Consider the following 24548-nt stretch of genomic DNA (forward strand, 5'->3'; position numbering starts at 1 on the left):
TTTTAATAAACTTATGATGACCTACCATTAAATTTCATGGGTCATTTTTTTTTCTGCCACCAATTACTGATCTTGTAATGGAAGAAATCCAGTGGTCAGACACAAGATTTTTAAAAGAAAAATTGATTGAGTTTGGTTGCTGAATTTATATTTTAAATAGAATTGATGAATTTTCAAAAGTCCTACTCACAATTATGTATCTCTTTTAAACCATCTGAGGCATGTAAACTATGAAAAATATTCTTCAGTGTACCCTTGATATATCTTGAAATCATACTTGATAATTAGTAATAGAGAAAAAAAGAATAAAGACATAAAAATAAATACTTTGATTTCAAAGTCACATAAATTAGAATAACAGAGTAAAAACAAATCTATTTTCAACTCTAATCACTGTTAGGAATGTTTTTGGTGCTCAGAAGTTTCAATGACTGTATGAAACATATAAATCCTTCAGGAATTAAAAATGGAAGGAAGATACCATTTAAAAAGGTTCTTTTGAGGAATGCCTGGGTGGCTCAGTCAGTTAAGCAGCTGACTCTTGATTTCTGCTCAGGTCATGATCTCATGTTTCTTGGGATCAAGGCCCACGTCAGGCTCTGTGCTGAGAAGGTAGAGCCTGCTCCCAAGCAGGCTCTCCTCTCTCTGCCTGTCCCCTGCTCATTCTCTCTCTCACTTTCTCTCTCTCAAGATAAATAAATAATAAAAACATTTTTGAAAAGGTTCTTTTGAGGTAGTTAGTGCTTCTGTCACCAGTTGGAAATGTACAAAAATTTCTAGAATTCTTCTAAAGAAAGCTATGGCATTTGAATTTACAGATTTCATCTGATAGCTTAAAAAAAGTAAAAAATAGTTTTTTTGCATATTTTTCAGAAAATTAATTTAGATAATGTGTGGCAAACCTACAGTTAATAAGCCTTGTTCATGTGTAATTCTCTGAAAGTTGTTCTTTTTTAAATATTTCTGACCATTGTTAGTACTATTACACTTTCATGAATTGTTGGCTGGGTTCATAAGTTTCCACTACTTCTCTTTAATAGAAAATAAAAAAGAATTCCTCAAGAACTGCTTAAGAAATAAATCCATGCATTTATAGTCAACTGATCTTTGACAAGTTTCCCAAGAATACAAAATGGGGGAAAATGTTCTCCTTAATAAATGATGTTAGGAAAACTGAATCTCCACAAACCAAAGAATGAATTTGGATCTTATCTCATGTTACTTACAAAATTGACTCAAAGTAGATTAAACATTTAAATGTAATACTTGAAACCATAAAGCTACTAGAAGAAAACAGGGTAGAGCTTCTTGATGTTGGTCTTGGTGATGATTTTTTGAGTGAGACATCAAAACCATAAATAACAAAAGCAAAAATACACAAGTGGAATTATATCAAACTAAGAGAAGCTTCTGCACAGCAATGGAAACAAAAGAGTGAAAAGGCAACCTATTCAATGAGAGAAAACATTTGTAAACCATATATCTAACAAGAGGTTAACATCCAAAACATATAAGAAACTCAACTCAGTGGCAAAAAAAAAAGACCAAATAAACAAACAAAAATAAATAATCTGATTAAAAATGGGCAAAAGACCTGAACGGCATTTTTCTGAAGACAATATCACCAATCATGAGGAGTTATCACCTCACATCTGTCAGAATGTCTATTACCAAGAAGACAAGATACAATACGTATTGAGGATGTGGAGAAAAGAGAGCACTTGTGCACTGTTTGTGGGAATGTACATTGGTATAGGCATCATGGAAAATAGTGTAGAAATGGGTTTTGTTTTTTTTGTTTTTTAAATAGAACTCCCAATTTCATTATTTTGCATTTTGCATGAGACTGTCTTTCTTCCATTGGATATTCTTTCTGCTTTGTTGAGGATTAGTTGACCATATAGATATGCGTCTATTTCTGGGTGTTCTTGTCTGTTCCGTTGATCTAGTACCATTGATCCAGTACCATGCTGTCTTGATCACTACAGCATTGTAATATAACTTGAAGTCTGGAATTGTGATGCCTCTAGCTTTGCTTTGCTTTTTCAAGATCGTTTTGGCTATTAGGGGTCTTTTGTGGTTCCGTATAAATTTTATGATTGTTTGTTCTAGCTTTGTGAAAACTGCTGTTGGCATTTTGATAGGGATTGCATTAAATGTGTAGATTCCTTTGCATAGTGTAGATATTTTATCAATATTTGTTCATCTAATCCATGAGCATGGAATGTTTCTCTATTTCTTTGTATCATCTAAAATTTCTCTTCTAAATGTTTTATAGTTTTCAGAGTATAGTTCTTTTACCTCTTTAGTTAGATTTATTCCTAGGTATCTTACTGTTTTGGGTACAATTGTAAATGGGATCAATTCCTTGATTTCTCTTTCTGCTGCTTCATTACTGGAGTTTAGAAATGCAACTGATTTCTGTACATTGATTTTGTATCCTGTGACATTACTGAATTCTACATCAATTCTAGCAATTTTGGGGGGGAATCTTTCAGGTTTTCTACATAGAATATCATGCCATCTGCAAATAGTGAAAGTTTGACTTCTTCCTTGCCAATTTGTATGCCTTTTGTTTCTTTGTATTGTCTGATTGCTCAGGCTAGGACTTCCTACTACTATGTTAAAATAACAATGGTGAGAATGGACATCCCTCACTTGTTCCTGACTTTACCATGGAGGAACAGCCCTCAGTTTTCCCCCATTGAGAAAGATATTAGGTGTGGGTTTTTCATATATGGCCTCTTACATCCTACACAAAAATAAATTCAAAATTGATGAAAGACTAAATGTGAGACAGGAAACCATCAAAATTCTAGAAGAGAACAGAGGCATGAACCTCTTTTACATTGGCCATAGCAACTTCTTACCAAATACATCTCCTGAGGCGAAAAACAAAAATAAATTATTGGGACTTGATCAAGATAAAAAGCTTCTGCACAGCGAAGGAAACAATCAACAAAACTAAAAGGCAACCTTCAGAATAGAAGAATATATTTTTGAATGACATATCTGGTAAAGGATTCGTATCCAAAATGTATAAAGAACTTATAAAACTCAACCTCCCCCTCAAAAAAAAACCAACTGGTTCAGTTAAAAAATGGGCAGAAGACATGAATAGACATTTTTCCAAAGAAGACATATAGATGCCTAACAGACACCTGAAAAGATGCTCAACATCACTCATCATCAGGGAATCAGGGAAATACAGAGCAAAACGACAATGAGATATCACCTCACACCTGTCAGAATGGCTAAAATTATAACACAAGAAACCAACAGGTGTTGGCAAGGATGCAGAGAAAGGGGCATCCTCTTACACTGTTACTAGGAATGCAAACTGGTGTAGCCACTGTGGAAAATAGTATGGATATTCTTCAAAAAGTTAAAAATAGAACTACCCTACAACGCAGCAATTTCACTACTAGGTATTTACCCAAAGGATACAAAAATGCTAATTTGAAGGCATATATACACCCTGGAGCAGCATTATCAATAATAGTAAAATCATGGAAAGAGCCCAAATGTCCATGGACTGATGAATGGATAAAGTGTGCCATAAAAGAGAATGGAATCTTTCAATTTGCAATGATGTGGATGGAGCTTGAGACTCTTATGCTAAGCAAAATAACTCAGAAAAGACAAATATCATATGATTTCATTCATATGTGGAATTTAAGAAACACAACAGATGAGCATAGGGGAAGGGAAGCAAAAATAAGATAAAAACAGAGAGGGAGGTAAATATAAGAGATTGTTAAATACAGAGAACAAACTGAGGGTTGCTAGAGGAGAGGGGAGTGGGGGGATGGGCTAAATGGGTGATGGGCATTAAGGAGAGCACTGGTTGGGATGAACACTGGGTGTTATATGTAAGTGATGAATCACTAAATTCTACTCCTGAAACCAATACTGCACTGTAGGTGAAGGAACTCAAAAATAAATAAATAAATTTAAAAAAGAAACAAAACAGATGAACATGGAGGGGGGGGGCAGATGGAGAGGCAAATCATAAAACTATAAAGAACAAACAAACAAACATTTCTTAATTTTTTTTTAAATATGTATTTATTTTTGAGACAGAGAGAAATAGAGCAGGAGTCAGGGAGGGGCAGAGAAGAGGGACACACAGAATCTGAAGCAGGCTCCAGGCTCTGAGCTGTCAGCACAGAGCCCGGTGGGGGGCTCAAACCCACCAACCATGAGATCATGACCTAAGCCAAATTCAGATGCCCGACCAACTGAGCCACCCAGGTGCCCCTGAACACATGGTTGATAGAGGATTGGTGGGTGGGGAGATGGGTTAAATAGGTGATGGGTATTAAGCAGGGCACTTGTGATAAGCACTGGTTGTTATATGTAAATAATGAATCACTAAATCTACACCTGTAATTAATATTATACTGTATATTAACTAACTAGAATTCAAATAAAACTGCAAACTTATATTTGTGTGTGTGTGTGTGCGTGTGTGTGTACACAGATAAACAAATAAACAAAAGAACTACCATAGGATTCAACAATACCTATTTCTGGGTATAATATGTGGAGTTAATGAAATTAGTATCCCAAAGAGATATGGGCACCCCATTTCACTGCAGTGCTGTTCACAATAGGCAAGTTACAGAAACAACCTTAATGTCAATTGACAAATAAATGGATAAAGAAAATGTAGCATTATAATACACAACAGAATACTATTGAGGCATAAAAAAAGAAGGAAATCCTTCCATTTGTGACAAATGGATGAATCTGGACAGCATTATGCTAAGTGAACTAAGCCAGACACAGAAAGACAAATACTGCATGATACCACTTATGTGGAATATAAAATAAAATATTCAAGCACATTAAAGCAAAGAGCAGAATGGTGGTTGTCAGGGGCTAGGGTGAAAAGTAAATAGGGAGATATCGTCAAAGGACACAAATGTTCAGTTATGCAAGATGAGTAAGTTCTGGGAATATAACATATAGCATGGTGAGTACATTAGCAGTACTCCATTATATACTTGAAATTTGCTAAGAGGATAGATCTTAAGTGTTCTCATCACAAACAAAAATTTAAAAAAAAGAACTTAAAAGCATATAGTAACTATGTGACGTGAGGGATATGTTAATTAGCTTGATTGTGGTGATCATTTCACCTTTAAAAAAGAATGACTAATACTCTGAATTATATTCTAATTACCTAATAGAACTGTATTTAAATTATTAAATTATACTACAAGGTTTTACATACATTTTGGTTTTGAAGTTGAACTCTAATGATTTCTCTCAAAATAATGATTGTTTAGCCAAGAGTAGTTCCTGCCTTTGTTTTGTTTTGACTCTTTCTTCAACTTCCATAGATAGATCTTCCTTTATCCCATGCCAGTCGGTGTTGGAATGGCAATTCCCTCATAATGGGGTCTATTCACACATTTCAGAACCATCCTCAGTTTTTCTATAATTGTTTAAGGACTTTATTTGATGTTTTTAAGACAAATTGCATACATTCAGAAAATGAGGTAAGAACCTAAGGATAATTACTCTTGCACACCTTCTTAGCTGACCATAACTGCTCCAAACATGCCTGTTATTGAACCATAAAACAGTGAGTGGGGATAAGGGTAAATAGTCTATAGACTATTCTAGACTTTCTCCTATCATTTCTACTTTAGCTACTTCATGATCTAAAGAATTGTTTATTTGTTTTAGGTCCATTTATGTATGGGTTATCTATACTTATGTTTATGTGTAGTTCCATTTTAGAAAGGAAAAGGATACCAATAAGCATCTCATTCATCATCAGGTGACAGAAGGACATCATTGCTCTCAGACTGTTTTAAAGATTTATCTGAAATAATACTTGTTTAGAGATTTAGAATAAAGAGAACACCATGTCAACACTTTTGATAATGTATCTAGAATGCCAATGTGCTTTATTACTCTTTTTGTTATTGGACTTACCCTTTAAGATCAGTTATGACTCAGAACTTGTCCAGGTCATCCACCATGATTTCTCCACAAAACATTAATTTCCTGTCTCCTAAAGCATGTAGCACTTGTTTACACCATACATTCTAGTATGTATTTATACAGTCTGTTTATCTTTCTCTGATTTGATTTTTAAGTTTGGTTTTTTTTTTACAAAAACCTGTTTACAAGCTTAGAAAATAGAATAATGTCTTATACTGACTTGTACAATTCAGTTACAAACCTAAGACAGTGTGAAACAAGTAATAGCACCAATACATATTTTTTGAGCCTAACTGACGGAAGGTTTAGCATTTCTAAAATTTAATCTTTGTCTGGTGGATACCCAAAGTAACAAACTAAAGATGATTCCCTCAATTATGTATTTCAAACCACAGAGGTAGTGTCTAGAACAGAACCATAGATGATGGGAAGATCTGTCTTTCTATATCTCCTGTATTTTTCCATTGCTGAAATTATGCTTGCCTCCTAAAAATAGTCTTCAATAAAAATTGCCTTCAAATTCTTAGGGACAAGCTGTCTACCTAGAGGAAAACTGGGAAATTACCTGGGAGAATTAGAGAACATACTGTAGGCAAGGGACAATGTAAGAGTAGAATTCATGGTCTTCAATGACTTTTAGAGTACCTGTGTACAAATGGAGAGCTATGAAAGTGGAAAGAGAATTCAAACCCTGGACAATGGAATTTGGAAAATTTATTGCTGCTTCAAACATTGGCCTTACCTAAAGGGGGCAGAGCTTCACAATAATTCATCATCATAAAAGATAAAAGACAGTGTGATTAAATCACTAGGAGTTGAAAGACAGGACATCATTAAGCATTCTCTCCACTGCTAACCCTGAGATTATGATGTGACCCTGTAGTCTCTAACGTTTGGGTTTGAATTTGACATGAAAGTTGTTGGCCTGCAAATGGGCCCTATAGGGTTTTAGCTGAAGCTAACTTTCCTGGAATTTCACATTTTGTATGATCTCATCCAGGCTATGTGACCTCAGTTGAGACTAGCCCAATATACAGAACCCCAAGCAGGTCTACCCTTTACTCCTGAGAGTGGGAGAAATTAAAAAGAAAATTGATCCACATGAAAAAAAAAGCACAATAATTTGGGCCACATGTCCCAGTTAAAACAAAAAAAATGGACATCACCTTGAGATTAAGCAAATGTGGATGTCTACGAAGCAGATAAAATTTGCTATTGTGGATGCAGAGGGAAGACCCAGCAGCAAAGGATACTAACCTCTTAGACAAATGAACAAATTCACCATTTTAAAACCAAAATGGGAAACCATCAGAATAAGGAAGTTTCATATAAAGGGTACAAAGAAAAAAAGGAATATTAAGGATATGCTGTATAACTCTTGGATATCCTACATGGAGGGTCAGACAGTGGAGAAAAGTTAATGTTGGCATACTTGCAGAATTATAACTGCTATCAAAGCTTCCAGAAGATGATCCCTTCTAATCATTGCCCTCATCCCATGAAGGGATCTGTAGTTATTTACCAATCAGTGACTCCCCCAACCAGAAAGTGAGTGACAGTGAGTGACTCAAGGACAAACAGCATGACCCTGGGCCTCCAGTTTTATCTTCAATGCCACAGTCAACCATGAGGCAAATATGCTACTCTTTTACAGACAAAATTCACCAGTCACTTGTGGACTTACTTTATGACTCAGTTAATATATTCTGTATCTCTCACAATGCCTACTGCAGTGATACTCACAGGACATACTCAATAAGTGATTGCTGGGCAAAACACACAATTGCTGAACACTCAAGGTTATCATGCTTTCAATGGTCTTATGATTATTTCTGATAAACAATTTTGAATTAGCCTGAAGTCAGTCAGTCTGTCTGTCTGTCTCTCTCTCTCTCTCTCTCTCTCTCTCTCTCTCTCTCTCTGACAGATGAGATTATTCTATTTCTTGGCATCTTTTTACTTTCATCCGTTAGCATCTAGTTAGGTATAAAATGACTGCTCCTAGGTTTAGGCTAAATATGGAGGGGGTTAGAGAAGTATAGTGTATGCAATAGAATAAACTGTAATTTGGCAACACTGAACACAAAGAAATGTGTGGTCAGTGCAGTTGTTATATTTAATGATAAAGGAATTTCTGGGCATAAACATTCACTTCAACTGAAGCTGTCCGAAGGACCTTCTCATTAACAGTGGAAGAAGCTACATTAGATTCCTGGGGAATTGGAGGCTTTATCACAGTGGATCCCAGGGTAATCCTGATGCTTTTCTTTTAAATCAGGGAACCCTAGTGAGCATAGCTGATAAAGGTCTGGATTCAAGTAGGGAGAGTGTTTTCACATGCTAACAGTCAGACAAGGTAGTGTGGCCAGTGAGTATGCAATGGGTATAAATACAAAGTCATTATACATAGGTCTAATTTTGATTCCCTGTAGTGATAAGCTAAGTAAAGGATTTTGGGAGAGACAAATAAGAATTAAGTCAGATTGGATTTATTTAGGAATACCATAAAATTGAGTAAATGTCATTCACAATGATAGAAAGGAGTTAAGTATGACTTATACGAAATTTAATTAACAAAGCATACAGTGTCCACAAGGTAATTCTTTTTAAATTCTTTGGTTCCTGAAGAAAATTGTGCTAACAATTGAATTGTCTAGGGAAGCTTTTCTGTTATATACAAATTTAAACTGGTTTTCCCCAAACAGAGGGTGAATCCTTCCTAATAATATTTGAGTCTAAGTCTACTGACTAAGATTTGTACAGATCTAGAAGAAATTGCAGAAAACATCGTATTGGGCAGCACAGAAAACAGACTTGTGAGTTTATATTTCTCTGAGGGACTTAATATCCTTCCTCTGGCAAATAAGTAATCCCTCAATCTGAAGATGGCTTTTAAATGTTTTTAAATTCAGTATCATCTAAAACGTGTATTGTGTGAATAGCAATGTGAATTGAGCTCAATTAAACAAATATCATTGAACTCTGTACAGAGTATTTTTTTAAACACACAAATGCCAATTTATTTTTTAAAGGATTCTGTATAATTCTGTGGTTTGCTTATTTTTTTGTATAATTATAGAAACTTTGAAAACTATATAGGTTGTAAAACTATCAATAGTCATTCAGAAAAAAACTTTCCCTACCAGCAACCACCCAGGGGGGATTAAAAGTCCTGAAAAGAGGCCAGTTCAACATGTCCTTTACCCTAGTAGAAACAAAATGCAAAAAGATGAGAAGAAAACAGAAATCAACCGAGTCGTGTGTGGCCAGTGTCTCTCAGGAGTGTGGGCCTCAGCTGTTGCCTGGGTCCTGAAAGGCAAAGCCTACAGCATACAGGATGGCAGCTGGGAGATCTCACAACCACATCTCCCTCATGCCCTCACATCCATGTCCCAACCTAGCTGTCATGGGAATCCTTCAGCCAGTTTCTCTTCCACTGCTACGTGCATCTGTCCAGTTCTCTGCGTCCCCTCTGTCGTTTCTGTCTGCACACTCCACTTTCCACATCAAGTTTTCCATCTCAGCCTCCAGCTGAGCCTGCTGGTATTCAAAGAGCTTCTTCCTCGGTCCAGACTCCGTGTAACACGCAAAGAGTAAGTGTCCTGCAGGGTGTACTGGCTCTTGACCAAGAGCTTGGCAGCATTCTGTAGGTACTGCCGCTCATTCCAGGTCCCCAGATTATTCATGGCCCTATCCTGAATCTTCTCAGGAATTTGCTGGTATGTCTGCACCCCCAGCTGCAAGCTCTTGTGGTTTTCCCATCTGTCAAAGTAGAACAAGTATTTCTTGAGGGCCTCCCTGGCCTGGGCTTGATGCCTGGGCTTGACAATGTCAGGGTTCTCCTTGTACCAACTGCACTCATAGTACTCGTGCCATGGGTCTTAACAGTCTCCTAGACATATTCTGCACAAGTCATGTTTACACTTGGAGCATTGCATGTGATTGCAGCCTTCGTTCTCAATGCAGGTGTCGCACTTGGGACAGTCTTTAATGTCATCCCTAATGTAGTTGGCTGTTCAGCATGCTTCGTGAGCCATTTCCGGATTGTAGCGCAGTCTGTGGGGACGCGGTACGTCCACCGCTTGAAGCATAAGACTTGGTTGCACTTATTGCACTGTACTCTGCAAGCTCTGGGCCCCTGTCCCCAAATATCCATGGAGGCAGTCTGGACCAGGGCAAAGCTGGAGCTGGTGATGACTCTCCACATAGTCCCTCAAGTGGTAATGCCTGTATTTGTCTCTTAATTCTTCATTGGGCAACAGTGGAAGCACACAAAGTCCTCTGGTGTTTGGAGTGGCGGATCCTGAGCCATTCCAGAGACTCCCACACCCGCACCATCCTCGACAAGTATAAACGGGGCTGCTCCCAGAAGCTATGGCAAAAGTGCTGACAGGCAGGAGAGAGCAGGTTTTCCTTTTGCGCAAACTGCATACACACTGCACAATGATGAGGGGGTGGGCTGTGGGGACACGTTTCAAGGAACAGGGCTGAACTTGAGCTTCAATGAGAGATTGAGCAGAATTAGACTCGTATGTGTCCAATATCTCTGCAACTTGCCAGTGGAAATTAACTAATATAAGTTTAGCAACTGAATGAGATACCAGTGCCATAGAGAGGATGTACTGGTGGCAGTAAACATCAGTGGTTTTTAGGACAGAGGCTAGGTATCATGTGCTCATTGAGGGCACCCTCAAACTCCTTGTAGGTCAAACAGGTAAACTGGTGCTCTTCAGGATCAAAGGCGTTGGCCCCTTGCTGCTCCACATCACTGGCTACTCCCACATAGTAGACCTCCGTGCCCCCGGGGTCCTCATCTTCTTCCTCCTCCTCACAATTTGGGTCATAGTCCTTTTTATTGCTGTCAGACCCCTGGCTATTCATGTCCACCGACATCTAAGCATTCAGCCAAGTCGAATATCAGGGATTTTTTTTCCCCTCCCCTTTCCAAACTTTACCACTTTCTTAAATGCATTATTTTTTTTTTTCCTTCCGTAATTCTCGAAGGTCTTTCAAGAAGATGTCACTCACCCCAAATATTCTGTGTTGTGTAATTTCCAGTAGGAGCTGCGGCCCACCGCTGCTGAGGCTGAGCAGGCCAAACTGGGTTCAGTCAGACCAGAGGGATCTGACACAGGTACAGCAGTGGGCTGATCTCTGGTCTCCTTCCTCCCGCAGAGCAGTGTCCGCAGCCCGGGAAGTGCTCTGTAGAAAGTATGTTTTATGTGTAGAAATAGTGTGATACATTTTAAGACTACCTTTTGTTGAGTTTTGTTAGGGTCCCGTAACACATTGAATACTAAATATTGGCATATTTTGTCAGTATGCACATATGCTCACTCTTTAATCGGTTTAATTTTGCACATGTTTATAAGGATGAATTTGAATTGAAAAAATAAAAAGGTAACTATTTCTTTACTGGTTCATTGGCAAATTGAGATCCATAGTTTATTCTAAATTAACTTCAAAGTTGAGAACTAAATATGTGGCCCCAGATGTTATTAAATGTTCAGAAAAATGGAACGAAAGAGAAAAATAAGTTTCAAAACTTAGGGTTTATTTGGAAATTTTTTCGGAAAGGTACTATTTTTGCGATTAGTGGAAAGATAATTAAAACTGACATGTAACCAGGATATCACCAGGATGAAAGGAATAGCAAAGGGAATGTAATCATTGGTATTGTAATAGTGTTGTATGGTGACAGATGGCTATACTTGTGATGAGCATAGAATAATGTATAGAGTTGTCGAATCACTATGTTTTACGCTTGAAACTAATGTAAGATTGTGTGCCAGCTATATTTCAAACAGTAAATTTGGCATGTCACCCTTAGTTTTGGACAAATAAGTGGAATGGTGTTCCATAGATTGATAAGGATAAGCAAATGTGAAGTTCAAAGGATTTTTTTAATGTTTATTTATTATTGAGAGACAGAGAGAGACAGAGTGTGAGCATTGGAGGGGCCGAGAGACAGGAAGACACAGGATCTGAAGCAGGCTCCAGGCTCTGAGCTGTCAGCACAGAACCCGACGTGGGGCTTAAACTCACAAACTGAGAGATCATGATCTGAGCCCAAGTTGGAGGTTTAATCTACTGAGCCACCCAGATGCCCCAAAGCATTTGGTTTTTTAAAGTTACTTATACAAAGGATTTTGACCTGGAAGGTGTAAGTATATAGCAAGAAACTATCTAAAAGTTACTTATAATTTGAAGTTTGACAAATGAGTTCAACCTGACCTACCTTATATAATTGAATTTTGTACTTCAGATCTAATTAGTGTGAGCTTCTTACAGATATACTCTCAGTAAATAAAAATTGATTGAATTTAAATTTTTATAAGGGAAAATTGAATGTAAATAAGGTTGAAGAAATTCTAATTGGAAATATTCATTGTTCTTGAATTCATTTGTTTGATGATGTCAATTACAAGAACAGAAATTATCATGAATTGGTCTATTATTTGATCTTATTTCATTCTAATTAATGAGAAATAGATACACACTTTTTTAAAGGTAATGAGCCTGCAGTAATGTACTCCTCTCCTGTGGCACTGAGTACAGTCATTGTGGATTATCAATTTGGAAGAGAAATACATAAAGCAACAGCCCATGAGAGAAAGGCAAGGACATTTGTTCTCTGAAAATAGTTATGCTTATGGGAAAATGTTTAAATTGGGGCAATATATGTGTTTGGCTACTTTGTTTGGATCCAAATAAATGGAGCTTTTTACGGATTCCCTACAAGTAATTTTAACAAGAGTGAGAATGTCTGAGAGTAAATTTAATAGCAAAGGAACTAAAACGATGTATAAGACAAGTGAAGTTTGAAGTTACTCAGATGCTATCTAGGTAGTTACCAGGGAACTTTGATAGACAATTTGAATGACACAGTAACCACCACCCAAACACTCTCAAAAATTCCATTTTGTCCCTTTCCAGTTACCGTCCCAAAACATTCTGACTTCTATCATGAATTATTATGCCTATTCTAGGATTTCAAGTAAAGTATCATATAGTATGTATTCCTTTGTAGTTATTTATATGGTTTCTTTCACTCAATAAAGTGCTATTGTGTATGATTCATCCATATTGTTGTTACATCAGTAATTTATTCCTTTCCTGAATATATCATGATTTGTTTACCTATATTACTGTTCGTGAACACTTGGGCTGTTACCAGCTTTTGGCTTTTATAAATAAAGCTGCTATGAACTTTCACATACAAGCCTTTTTGTGAACATATCTTTACATTTATCTTGGGGAAATGCCTAAGTGTAGAATTGCTGGGCCATAGAATATTTTTTTTACCTTTAGAAGTAACTATGAAACAGTCTCCAAACCTCTTTGATTCTCTACTTATTGTCTACCTTGTCACTAGCATTTTTATGATTAAGATTAGCTTATAAGCAAAGTTTACCTTAATATAAAAATTCTGCATGACTGGACATGGTTTACTGTATATTAAAAACTGGTAAAGAGAAGCATATTGTAGTGGAAGAATAATGGCATCTTAAATATGTTTATGCCCTAATGCCTGGAACCTATGAATGTAATCTGTTACATGGCAGTGAGAAATTCAGGTGGCAATTGGAATCAAGGTTGCTAATTAGCTGACATTGATATGGAAGATTTTTCTGGATTATCTGGCCAGGGCTAATGTAATCACAAGAGTCCTTGTAAGTGGAAGAGGGAGGGAAAAGGGAAGAGCCAGAGAGATGGCATGAGAAAGACTCACCCCAACCTTGCTGGTTTTGAAGATGAAGGAATGTGGTGACAAGCCAAGGAAGACAGATGACCTCCACACCTCCATAGAGGAAGGCTTCTAACTAGAAAGAGGAAGGAAATAAATTCTTTCCTAAAGCTGCCCTAGAGCTTCCAGTAGAAACACTGCCCTCCCCAGACTCATGATTTAGCTTGAGACCAGTAGAACTGCAATGTAATAAATTTGTGTTGTTTTAAGCCACTAAGTTGTGGCAATTTGTGACAGCAGCTATAAGACACTAATACACCTATGATGAGACCATATGAATTAAAAACATCATTTTGAAGCTCCAAATTGACATTAAGGACCCCAAACTGTATTTTTTTATTTTATTTTTTATTTTTAAAATTTACATCCAAGTCAGTTAGCATATAGTGCAACAGTGATTTCAGGAGTAGATTCCTTGGTGCCCCTTACCCATTTAGCCCATCTCCCCTCCCACAACCCCTCCAGTAACCCTCAGTTTGTTCTCCATACTTATGAATCTCTTCTGTTTTGTCCCCGTCCCTGTTTTTATATTATTTTAGTTTCCCATCCCTTATGTTCATCTGTTTTGTCTCTTAAAGTCCTCATATGAGTGAAGTCATGTGATTTTTGTATCCCTTGGGTACATGCCTAGTAGTGCAATTGCTCGGTCCTAGGGTAGTTCTATTTTTAGTTTTTTGAGGAACCTCCATACTGTTTTCCACAGTTGCTGCACCAGCTTGCATTGCCACCAACAATGCAAAAGATATCCTCTTTCTCCTCATCCTATCCAACATCTGTTGTTGCCTGAGTGGTTAATGTTAGCCATTCTGACAGGTGTAAGGTGGTATCTCATTGTGGTTTTGATTTGTATTTCCCTGATGATAAGTGACGTTGAGCATTTTTTCATGTGGCGGTTGGCCATCTGGATGCCTTCCTTGGAGATGTGTCTATTCATGTCTTTTGCCCATTTCTTCACTGGATTATTTGTTTTTTGGGTATTGAGTTTGATAAATTCTTTATAGATTTTGTATACTAACCCTTTATCAGAAATGTCATTTGCAAATATCTTCTCCCATTCCATTGGTTGCCTTTTAGTTTTGCTGATTGTTTCCTTTGTTGTGTAGAAGTTTTTTATTTTGATGAGGTCCCAGTAGTTCATTTTTGCTTTTGTTTCCCTTGTCTCCAGAGACGTGTTGAGTAAGAAGTTGCTGCGGCCAAGATCAAAGAGGTTTTTTCCCTGCTTTCCCCTCAAGGATTTTGATGGTTTCCTGTCTTACACTGAGGTCTTTCATCCATTTTGAATTTATTTTTGTGTATGGTGTAAGAAAGTGGTCCACGTTGATTCTTCTGCATGTCGCCGTCCAGTTTTCCCAGCACCACTTGCTGAAGAGATCGTCTTTATTCCACTGGATATTCTTTCCTGCTTTGTCAAAGATTAGTTGGCCATATGTTTGTGGGTCCATTTCTGGGTTCTCTATCCTATTGCATTGATCTGAGTGTCTGCTCTTGTGCCAGTACCATACTGTCTTGATGGTTACAGCTTTGTAGTATAGCTTGAAGTCTGGGATTGTGATGCCTCCTGCTTTGGTTTTCCTTTTCAAGATTGCTTTGGCTATTTGGGGTCTTTTCTGGTTCCATATAAATTTTAGGATTATTTGTTCTAGCTCTGTGAAGAATACTGGTGTTATTTTGAGAGGGATCGCATTAAATATGTAGATTGCTTTGGGTAGTATCGACATTTTAACAATATTTGTTCTTCCTATCCAGGAGCATGGAATATTTTTTTAATTTTGGGGGGCCTTCTTCAAGTTCTTTCATAGGCTTTTTATTGCTTTCCATTGTATAGATTTTTCACCTCTTTGGTTAGATATATTCCTAGGTATTTTATGGTTTTTGGTGCAATTGTAAATGGATTGATTCCTTGATTTCTCTTTCTGTTGCTTCATTGTTGGTGTATAGGAATTCAACCGATTTCTGTACATTGATTTTATGTCCTGAAACTTTGCAGAACTCATGGATCATTTCTAACAGTTTTTTGGTAGAATATTTTGGGTTTTCCATATAGAGTATCATGCCATCTGTGAAGAGTGAAAGTTTGCCCTCCTTCTGGCTGATTTGGATGTATTTTATTTCTTTGTGTTGTCTGATTGCTGAGGCTAAGACTATGTTGAATAACAGTGGTGAGAGTGGACATCCCTGTCTTGTTGCTGACCTTAGGGGGAAAGCTTTCAGTTTTTCTCCATTAAAGATGTTATTAGTGTTGGGTCTTTCATATATGGCTTTTATGATTTTGAGGTATGATCCTTCTATACCTACTTTCTTGAGGGTTTTTATCAAGAAAGGATGCTGTATTTTGTTAAATGCTTTCTCTGCATCTATTGAGAGGATCATGTGGTTCTAGTCCTTTCTTTCATTGGTGTGATGAATCATATTGATTGTTTTGTGGATATTGAACTGGCCCTGCATCCCAGGTATAAATCCCACTTGGTCGTGGTGAATAAGTTTTTTAATGTATTGTTGGATCCAGTTGGCTAATATCTTGTTGAGGATTTTTGCATCCACGTTCATCAGGGAAATTGGTTTATAGTTCTCCTTTTTAGTGGGGTCTCTGTCTGGTTTTGGAATCAAGGTAGTGCCGGCTTCATAGAAAGTGGGAGTTTTTCTTCTGTTTCTATTTTTTGGAACAACTTCAAGAGAATAGGTGTTAATTCTTCCTTAAATGTTTGGTAGAATTCCCCTGGAAAGCCATCTGGCCCTGGATTCTTGTTTTTTGGCAGATTTTTGATTACTAATTTGATTTCCTTACTAGTTATGGGTCTGTTCAAATTTTCTGTTTCTTCCTGTTTCAGTTTTGGTAGTGTATATGTTTCTAGGAATTTGTCCATTTCTTCCAGATTGCCCATTTTATTGGCATATAATTGCTCATAGTATTCTCTTATTATTGTTTTTATTTCTGCTGTGTTGGTTATGATTTCTCCTCTTTCATTCTGGATTTTATTTATGTGGGTCCTTTCCTTTTTCTTTTTGATCAAACTGGCTAGTGGTTTATCAATTTTGTTAATTTTTTCAAAGAACCAGCTTCTGGTTTCATTGATCTGTTCTGTTTTTTTGGTTTCAATAGCATTAATTTCTTCTCTAATCTTTGTTATTTCCTGTCTTCTGCTGGTTTTGGGCTTTATTTGCTGTTCCTTTTCCAGCTCCTTAAGGCATAAGGTTAGGTTGTGTATCTGAGATCTTTCTTCCTTCTGTAGGAAGTCCTGGATGGCTATATATGCTCCTCTTATGACCACCTTTGCTGTGTCCCAGAGGTTTTGGATTGTGGTATTATCATTTTCATTAAATTCCATATAATTTTTAATTTAACTTCTTGGTTAGCCCATTCATTCTTTAGTAGGATGTTCTTCAGTCTCCAAGTATTTGTTACATTTCCAAGTTTTTTTCTTGTGGTTGATTTCAAGTTTCATAGCGTTGTGGTCTGAAAATATGCATGGTATGATCTCAATCCTTTTGTACTTACTTAGGGCTGATTTGTGTCCCAGTATATGACCATTCCATGTGTACTGGAGAAGAATGTATATTCTGCTATTTTTGGATGAAATGTTCTGAATATATCTGTTAAGTCCATCTGGTCCAGTGTGTCATTCCTTGTTGATTTTTTGATTAGATAATCTGTCCATTGCTGTGAGTGAGATGTTGAAGTCTCCTACTATTATGGTATTACTATCAATGAGTTTCTTTATGTTGTGATTAATTGATTTATATATTTGGGTTTCTCCACATTTGGTGCATAAATGTTTATAATTGTTAGGTCTTCTTGGTGGATAGGCCCCTTGGTTATGATATAATTCCCTTCTGCATCTCTTGATACAGTCTTTATTTTAAAGTCTAGATTGTCTGATATAAGTATGGCTATTCCGGCTTTCTTTTGTTGACCATTAGGATGATAAATGGTTCTCCATCCCCTTATTTTCAATCTGAAGGTGACTTTAGGCCTAAAATGTGTCTCTTGTAGATGGCATATAGATGGATCTTGTTTTCTTATCCATTCTGTTACCCTATGTCTTTTTATTGGAGCATTGAGTACATTGACATTTAGAATGAGTACTGAAAGATATGAATTTATTGCTATTATGTTGCTTGTAGAGTTGGAGTTTCTGGAGGTGTTCTCTGGTCCTTTCTAATCTTTGTTGGTTTTAGTATTTACGTATCTATATCTATATATATCTATCTTCTATCTATCTATCTATCTATCTATCTATATTTTTTTCATCTTTTCTCCCCTCAGAGAGTCCCCCTTAAAATTTCTTGCAGGGCTGGTTTAGTGGTCACAACCTCCTTTAATTTTTGTTTGTCTGGAAAAATTTTTATCTCTCCTTCTATTTTGAATGATAGCCTTGCTGGATAAAGAATTCTTGGCTGCATATTTTTCTGATTCAGGACACTGATTATATCCTGCCACTCCTTTCTGGCCTGCCAAGTTTCTGTGGATAGGCCTGCTGCAAACCTGATCTGTCTTTCCTTGTAGGTTAGGACCAAACTGCATTTTTTGTACTGCTCTGATATGTTTAAATTGTCCTACATGTTTACCATTTTCTTGTCCTCCCAATCCTTATTTATAGTGTAGATTTTAATTTATTATTTTAAATGTTTATTTATTTGTTTATTTTTATTTTTGAGAAAGAGAGCATGAGCCAGGGAGGGGCAGAGAGAGGGGGACAGAGGATCTGAAGCAGGCTCTGTGCTGACAGCAGTTAAGCCAGATGTGGGGCTTAAACTCAAAAACTGTGATATTATGACCTGAGCTGAAATCGGATGGCTCAACCCACTGAGCCACCCAGGTGCCCCTAAATTTTACTTTAATGGAAAGATATTCTGTACGTCTGTTGGTAGAGAAAATGCAACATTGAGCTTTGTTGAAAATTAGTTTGGTACGTTTAGAATTCTAACTTGACAGTTATTTTCTCTTAACATATTGAAGATATCATTTTGGTTTTTTTTTTTTTCTTTTTTTTTTCTGGCTTCCAATGTTGCTGTGGGTATCTCAGCTGTCAGTTTGATAGTTTTCCTCTAGAGATAACTGATACTTTCACATTGGCTGCTTATAGGAGTTTCCCATCTGTGTTTCATGTTCTTCAGTTACTCTATTATATATCTAAGTGAAGATTTGTTTGTTTTAGTTTCTCATACATGGGATTTTGGGGGGTTTCTTGAATGTAAGTATTGGAAATATCTCGACCATCATCTCTTTGAATATTGCCTGTCTGCCTGCCTTCCTTCTTTCCTTCCTTCCTTCCTTCCTTCCATAATTTCAGGCTAGGATGCTAATTGCACATGTATTGAAACTTCTCAGACTATGTTCTGTGTATCTTAACCTCAGTTTTATATTCTTGCTTCTTTTTTTCCTGTCTTATCCTAGTTCTGAAAATTTTCTCCAGAACTCAACCTTGAATGGGCTTTTATTGCCTTTCTGTGTTATAGGAAAATCAGTTATGCTAGGGCTTCATTTTTTGAGCTTCAAAAAATACCTACTCACAAGGCTATCATTTCTCCTTTGGGTCTCAAGGGTCTCATTTGGAAGTCATAAGATGAACATTGACTTCTTCTTTTGACATTCATGCTTATAATCAAAATTGCTCCTGAGACAGCACATACTACTGACAAAATAGGGTGAATGTTATACACAAAAGTCCAAGAATGGAGGCAACGGATAAAATTTCAGGATTTTAGGGGTGCCTGGGTTGCTCAGTTGGTTAAGCATCCAATTTTGGCTCAGGTCATGATCTCATGGTTCATGAATTCAAGCGGTGCATCAAGCTCTGTGATGACAGCATGGAGCCTGCTTTGGACCCTCTGCCTCCCTCTCTCTCTGACTCTTCCCTGCTCTCCCTTTCTCTCAAAAATAAATAAACCTTAAAAAAATATTTCAGGTTTTTATTCTTACATTTCTCTTTTATCAAGTTCCTTGATTTATCAGGTATAGGTGTATGGAGTATTTATGTTCCAAGGTCTGTCCAGGTACTAGAGATAAAGATCAACTAGATATGATTTCTTGTTTAATGGAGCTCACACTCTTTGGGCAAGATAAGAGACTAGATTATAAGACAATATCTGTTGATAGTTTTCTCCTATGAGAACTCAGTTTGATGAGTGTGCTGATTGCTTCCTGGCCCTCTGTTTAATGGGGCATGTGTTTTTGTCTTCCCGAATTTGCCTTTGCATTATGTTATTCTTAAAAGAATGGGCTCTAGAATTCATGAGTATAAATGTCAGCTCTGACAATTAACAACTTTGAATTCTGGGAAGGTTATATTATACCTCCAAGTGTCTGATTCCTCATTTATATAATAAGAAGATAATGATATGTTCCTCAAAGGGTGATTAGGAAGATCAAATGAGTTAATATTGAAAAGTATTAAATAAATAAAAGCATGTGCATCCTTTGTCCAAGTAAATAAGGTCCTATCTCATCTATAGTCCAAACTCACTTCCTGATGTTGTTTCTTCTTGTGAAAGAAATTCCTCTATGTCTGAAAACATGAAATCTCTTTTAAGAAACTGTTGGCCTAGCTGTGAATGGCAAGGTATAGGCATTTGCCCTTATAGACACTGCTGCAGAGAGGGCCTGCTAATCCCTACAAATTATGCAGGTTTTCAAAATTTCTTTTGCCTACTTTCAGCAACATTCCTTTGGAAGAAAAGCTGTATATCAGCTACCCATATTTTTGAGCCAAATACATATGTATTTTGCGATATGTGGTAAAAATTGGATTTAAACATTGATGACATATAATGACACAATTTTAGCACTGGTAACATCCCCTTCTCCAGCTCCTCCTCCTTCCACTCCCTTGAACATCATTTTTGCTTCCCTATACTATTTTTGATGAGACTGAAGTTTGAAAAAAAATGTTTTCTCAGATATCTTTTTTTTTTTTTGGTATGGGGGGGGGTGTTGTAATTGACATCAGTAAACCAAAGGACTGTTCTGAAAGTAGAAGTGGCATTAGCCAAATATGAGAGAAATGGAGAAGTAATAAGTATCAACCTAAGCTCGTGGCTGACCCAAGATTTGTGCTGAGACTGGTGACGTTGGAACTTCAAGGAAATAAGCATAGAATATAGAGTATCACATGTGCTACTGCTCCACACAGTTTTAGTCATTATTCATTATTAAGATTTTCTGGGAGAGAAGGCAGCAGGTCTTTTACACATCACACTTTGGTTGCTTTAGGCCCCTGATGTCATGTCACACTGTGGGTATCCCATTATAACTAAAGTATTAATAAACTTTAATAAAGAGTAGAAGAAAAAAGTAAAGGACCAAATCTGAAGGGACATTTTACATCCTTATTTTAAGCATGCTTTATATAACCAAAGTAAAAATCAAATACATATATTTTCAAAAATTGCCTAAGGGCAATTAACGTTAAGTGTTATCATTGTTTTTAATAGAAGGGAACAGAGAAGGGACTGCTGAGGGAATTAAATGAAGTTTTCAGATAGTATAAGGAAGAAAGAACATAAATGCTGCAACTGCAGCCCAGAAAACTGAGTTGTTGACAAATAATATGCAACCTTTTAAATTAGAAAAATTTCCCTACATAATTGCAAGCAGTTGAAATAAACAGTGGTTTCCAATTGTCCAGGTAATTTTGTGCAATTTTTACTGGCCAATAAGCATTAGGGCCACTTCTCATGATAGGACCTAGGATTCAAACTTTCTCTTAAGTATATTTCTGTATTATTTTCCATTTGTTTATTTGGTTATTTATTCACCAAATTGCTCTATTTATATTCACTTTCAAGACTAGGGTAAGTTGTTTATGCAGGCCCATTGATTTAAGGAAAAATATATTTTTTTAATCTAAGCCCCAGGATATATTTCAGCTTCAAATTGAAATATGTGTGCTTATAGGTGCTCAAATACTATTGTACCTGTGGCTGCTGTTTTTCACCATAGTAAATCTGTCCAAACCTGTTCTTTCTTATGCATATTCCTGGGGGCTGTCATGACTGTGACACTCAACTAAATTCACTCACTCCATCTTTTCATCATCAGGGCTGATATCTCAGGTTAGGTTCCCTGGAGGCAGAGACTAAGACAGAATTAGCATGGAGCAAGTTGTTGGGGAACACTCTTAAAAGCAGCACGTCTGTGACAGTACTGGAAGAAGGGGTTGGCAGGACAAGTTGAACTGCAGTGCAGTTGTGATCAAGGCCTCGGAAATGCCATGAGAGCTCTGAAGCTGGGGTAGCCCTTCTCAGCTTAAGTCCCAGGTAAAGTCAGTCAGCCAGGCATGTGGTACCCTATATTGACCCTTTCAGAGGAGGCTATCTTCAACTAAGGGCAAGTAATGAAGTGTCTCAGTTGAGAGTTGTGGATCATCACCAGTGCCAGTAACTGGGCAGTGAAAGCTTCAGCTGGAGACAAGATCAGGTGCCTCCACGGCTTATTACCATGGCCCCAAAAGTCTTCAGCTTCTTGCCTTCTAATCTCTTCTACCCTAAAAGCTTCCATCTCCTTTCTAATTTCCTTCTAATTTCCTTCTCTGTGTCACAGCCTGTGTCCTGTCTCCTCTATGAGGTCTCCACATTTCACTGAGACTGTACTACATGGGCCATTGTCTTTCCAAATACTTAAGACCAGAATGTTACAAGGAGTCATTGACACTTTTCTGCCAGACTTAAAGGTTTCAATAACTTAAAGGTATGTGATAAATCTGTGAGAAGATTAGTATCAGAATTTATAGTTCTTGCTTTTTCATTATAGTTTAGTTTATGAAAGAATCTTTTTTCTTCTTAGTAGTCTCACTGTTTCCAACTCTGAAAATTGGAAGGAAAACATACAATATATATTCAAGTTTGCAATCAGATCCTTTGGGATTCAGAAATAAGGGAGGTAAGCATGGGTTATGGTAACAGGAAACTATGTTTTCCGTGTGTTCAAATGTGTTTTTTTCCCTCCTACCTTCATTAATTATAAAGTACTGTATATATAATGGCCTACATATTTTCTGTCATTGAGGTCAGATAGCCAAGTGTTTAGCTGGGAGGAAACTGTCATTTATTGATTCTTTATTAGGCATTCTCATAGAAATTAAGTCATTTTATTTCTTTATAAATATTTGCAATATAAAGACTATTAAGTCTGGTTTTCTAGGTAAGAAATCTAAAGCCCAGGGGAATAAAATAGATTGGCCAAAGCACATGTGATTCAAATATGAGTTATTACCATCTGAGGACTTTTTCTTTTGTGTATGAAGGCTGACTTTTTCTTTTCTCCTCACTTTTTTTTTTCAACGTTTATTTTTTATTTTTGGGACAGAGAGAGACAGAGCATGAACGGGGGAGGGGCAGAGAGAGAGGGAGACACAGAATCGGAAACAGTCTCCAGGCTCTGAGCCATCAGCCCAGAGCCTGACGCGGGGCTCAAACTCCCGGACCGCGAGATAGTGACCTGGCTGAAGTCGGACACTTAACCAACTGTGCCACCCAAGCGCCCCTCTCCTCACTTGTAATAGACTTTTTTTAGAGCAGTTTTAGGTTCACAGGAAGATTGAGCCCACGGTACAGAAAGTTCCTGTGTGCCCTGTGCCCATACATATGCATAACCTCTCTCATTGTCAACATCCCCATCAGAGTGGTACACTTGTTGTAATTGGTGGATCTATGTGGACACATAAAAATCACCCAAAGTCCAAAGTTCACTTTAAGTTTACTCTTAGTATTATATATTCTATGTGTTTGGACAAATTTATAATAACATCTGTTCACTACCATACTGTCATATGATATTCATATGGAGGATATTCATCCTTCTCTCCCTCCTAAACCCTGGCAACTACCAATCTTTTTACTGTCTCCAAAGTTTTTCCTTTTCCTCAGTGTCATATAGTTGGAGGAATACTGTTTATAGTCTTTTTGGATGAGTTTCTTTCACTTAATAATATGCATATAAATTTCTTCCATGTCATTTCCTTGTTTGATAGCTCATTTCTTTTAGTGCTGAATAATGTCCCATTGTCTAGATATACCACAGATTATTTATCCATTCATCTATGATAGGGCATCTTTAAGGACAAAGAAGAAAGAGGTGTGGGGAGGCTGGGAGAGCGTTCAGTGTATGATCTATGAAACGAGAGAGAAATGGAAAAAATATTGGGTAGAAGAAGCTTCAGACTGTAATATTTTCCTGAAAAAGCCTCAGCTAGGCTGATGGGGAATCCTAGAACAAGGGTTGTCTGTTCAAAGAGTCCTGCATTGGGCAGAAATGTCCCAACTCTAGTGCCTCTGCTGTGCCTCTCATTCTCTGACAGAGAGTACCCAGCAGAAGCATGGCCTCAATGCAGTTGCTACAGTGGAGCCAAAGGAATGGGAGAGAGAGGCTGTCTACCAATATTCTCAGTAGCTGGTAAAGGGAGATCTGGGTACATCTAGGCTTGCCAAGCTCTTCATTCCTCATCCTATGGATTTCTTACCTTTCCATTTTTAAAAATTTAATTTCTGCCTCCTATGTGGCTGCCTACATTCATATATAATGTATTCCTAGAATAAAAAAAAAGTTAACAAAAGTTTTAAAAAAGGAGACTTTTGGAGCACCTGTGTAGCTCAGTAGGTTAAGTGTCTAACTCTTGATTTCAGCTCAGGTCGTGATCTCACTGTTTGGTTCATGAGATCGAGCCCTGTGCTTCAGGCTTGGCACTGACAATGTGGAGCCTGCTTGGAAGTCTCTCTCTTTTTTTCCTCTCTCTACCCCTCCCCTGCTTGCGCACATACTCTCCCTCTGTCTCTCTCAAAATAAATAAATAAACTTTTTTTTTAATGGAGACTTACTATAATACTTTTAGAGAAAATACTCAGTGCT

At 37.2% G+C, this 24548-nt stretch overlaps 1 pseudogene; it reads right to left on the bottom strand.

The window, feature by feature from the left end:
* Positions 1-9375: 9375 nt before the first annotated feature.
* Positions 9376-10851, bottom strand: LOC125168050 (E3 ubiquitin-protein ligase ARIH2-like; annotated as a pseudogene).
* Between the last annotated feature and the right edge of the window lie 13697 nt (positions 10852-24548).

The sequence above is a fragment of the Prionailurus viverrinus genome, chromosome B3 (assembly GCF_022837055.1).
Source record: "Prionailurus viverrinus isolate Anna chromosome B3, UM_Priviv_1.0, whole genome shotgun sequence".
NCBI lineage: Eukaryota > Metazoa > Chordata > Mammalia > Carnivora > Felidae > Prionailurus > Prionailurus viverrinus.